This window comes from Octopus bimaculoides, unplaced genomic scaffold, assembly GCF_001194135.2.
Source record: "Octopus bimaculoides isolate UCB-OBI-ISO-001 unplaced genomic scaffold, ASM119413v2 Scaffold_57272, whole genome shotgun sequence".
In the NCBI taxonomy this organism is placed as follows: domain Eukaryota; kingdom Metazoa; phylum Mollusca; class Cephalopoda; order Octopoda; family Octopodidae; genus Octopus; species Octopus bimaculoides.
The window spans coordinates 1-2,331 of record NW_026365384.1 but is presented as its reverse complement, the minus strand read 5'-3'; the positions used below and the strand labels follow the sequence as shown (position 1 = coordinate 2,331).

The window sequence follows — 2,331 nt, the reverse complement described above, 5'->3', positions numbered from 1 at the left end:
GCCCGAGGCTATAGTAGAAGACACTTGCCCAAGGTGCCACGCAGTGGGACTGAACCCAGAACCGTGTGGTTGGTAAGCAAGCTACTTACCACACAGCCACTCTTGCGCCTATATGTGTGTGTGTGTGTGTTTGTCCTCCCAGCATCGCTTGACTGAAACAAGTAAAAGAGGAAAAGAGTAATAAAAGCAAAAACAAAAAAGTAAAAACATAAAAATTAATCTTTGTTTTATTTTATATCAATTACAGTTTTTTTTCTGTTTTCCTTTTTTTTTTGTGTGTGTGTGTTAACTGAAAAGTATTTATCAATGAAGGAGTACCTGTTAAATGATGAGTATTAGTTAGGTGAGGAGTACCCGGTTAAGCGAGGACCCCCCATGAACAGAACAGAAACAGTGTTATTCATCCCTGTTAGATCTTTAGAATAAGACCTTTTGAGGATTTAGGTCACTTTAAGAACAGCGACAACAACAAACAATGAAGCAGACCACTTTGAAAGCTTCATCATACTTTGAGGCATCTCTTAACAACCGACTGGAATTGGTCTGGATGCCCTACCCGTATCACAAGTTGACGGTCGTGTGCGTCTTGTATCAAGGATTTCCAATCTTCATCTCCCTGTTAAAAAAAGAAAATGCAAAACAAAATAAATTCCAGTGTGAGTTATAAAAAAGACAAAACAAAAAAAAACATTTGAGGCGCAGGAGTGGCTGTGTGGTAAGTAGCTTGCTTACCAACCACATGGTTCCGGGTTCAGTCCCACTGCGTGGCACCTTGGGCAAGTGTCTTCTACTATAGCCGCGGGCCGACCAAAGCCTTGTGAGTGGATTTGGTAGACGGAAACTGAAAGAAGCCCGTCGTATATATGTATATGTATATATATGTGTGTATTGTTTGTCCCCCCAACATCGCTTAACAACCGATGCTGGTCTGTTTACGTCCCCGTAACTTAGCGGTTCGGCAAAAGAGACCGATAAAATAAGTACTAGGCTTACAAAGAATAAGTTCTGGGGTCGATTTGCTCGACTAAAGGTGGTGCTCCAGCATGGCCGCAGTCACATGACTGAAACAAGTAAAAGAGTAAAGTTCACATAAAAACTGAGAAAAAAAACCAGCAGGAAAATGGTTATGAAGTAAAAAAAACAATATCAGGAATATCTGGATTTGTTGGTAGACAAATCTTTGCCAAAGAATATGTCTGCTAGACTGGCATGACTTTGTGGTAAGAAGTTTACTTTTCAACTACATGGTCCCAGGTTCAATTCCAATGCATGGTACCTCGAGCAAGTGTCTTCCACTATAGCCCTGAGCTGGCCAACCAAAGTCTGGTGAGTGAATTTGATACACAGAAACTGAAAGAAGACCATTGCCTATTGTGTATGTATGAGTGTATGTGTGTACCTAAAGCGTACCTGAACTGTTCACAAGTTTGTATTTATCCTTTAATGATGTTTGGTTGGTCAACAGCAGAGTCAAACGAGAACTACTTACCTCCAATGAAGCAAGATGTCCAACTATGTACAACGCAAATTTGGCTCGTGTCAAGGCAACATTTAGGCGTCTACGGTTCTTCAGGAATCTGAATGAGAAAAGAGGAAAACAGATGACATGTTACCATGGATACAGAAAGTGGACAAACGATCGAAGACATGCAAGCTATGACCATCTTGTCTTTTATTCAGACATCGTGTATCTAGGACTACATGTATAGCAAAGTGTTGCAAGTAGATCTGATAGATGGAAACTTAAAAGAAGCCCAACATCATCCTTTCAATGTCCCCTTTTCCATACTTGCATTGGTGAGACAGAATTTATAGTGGATTTTCTACAACCAGATGCCCTTCCAGTCACCAACCCTCATCTGTTTCTAAGTGAGGTAATATAAAATAAAAGACACTGCTTGTATGACAGTGAAACAAAAACGTATACGGGCAAGACAAGTGAAAATTACATAAATATATACAGTCATCTGCAAACTAGTTTCGAAATTAACATTTTCTTATCGAAAATATCTGTTTCTCATCAGTATAGACCGCTAAATAAATATAATTCTCAGAATCGTATACTAGTCGTTCCCCATGAATGAGGCACGTGCACACGGTTCTGTTAATTATATTTATGGTAATATTCAAAAGTCTTCGTTTTTGCGCGCTAAATCCAGAAATTAATTTAATTTAATTTAATTAATATATATATTCGGTTAAAATGTCTTACGTTTAAGCTGGTTCCCATGCATTTCCCTGAAGAGAAGATTACATTCTTATCAACATCACCAATTCCTACGGAAGGTAGAATTTGTAATCTTCGAAACATATGTTGGAAATAAAAGTATT

At 38.7% G+C, this 2,331-nt stretch overlaps 1 long non-coding RNA gene across 1 annotated transcript; it reads right to left on the bottom strand.

Annotated features, from left to right (window-relative positions):
• Positions 1 to 209: 209 nt before the first annotated feature.
• LOC106876268 (uncharacterized) lies at positions 210 to 2,286 on the bottom strand. The gene is made up of 2 exons (XR_001410220.2): positions 1,490 to 2,286; positions 210 to 616 (listed from the first exon to the last, which is right to left on the bottom strand). It is a non-coding gene; the product is annotated as an uncharacterized LOC106876268 (long non-coding RNA).
• Positions 2,287 to 2,331: the final 45 nt, after the last annotated feature.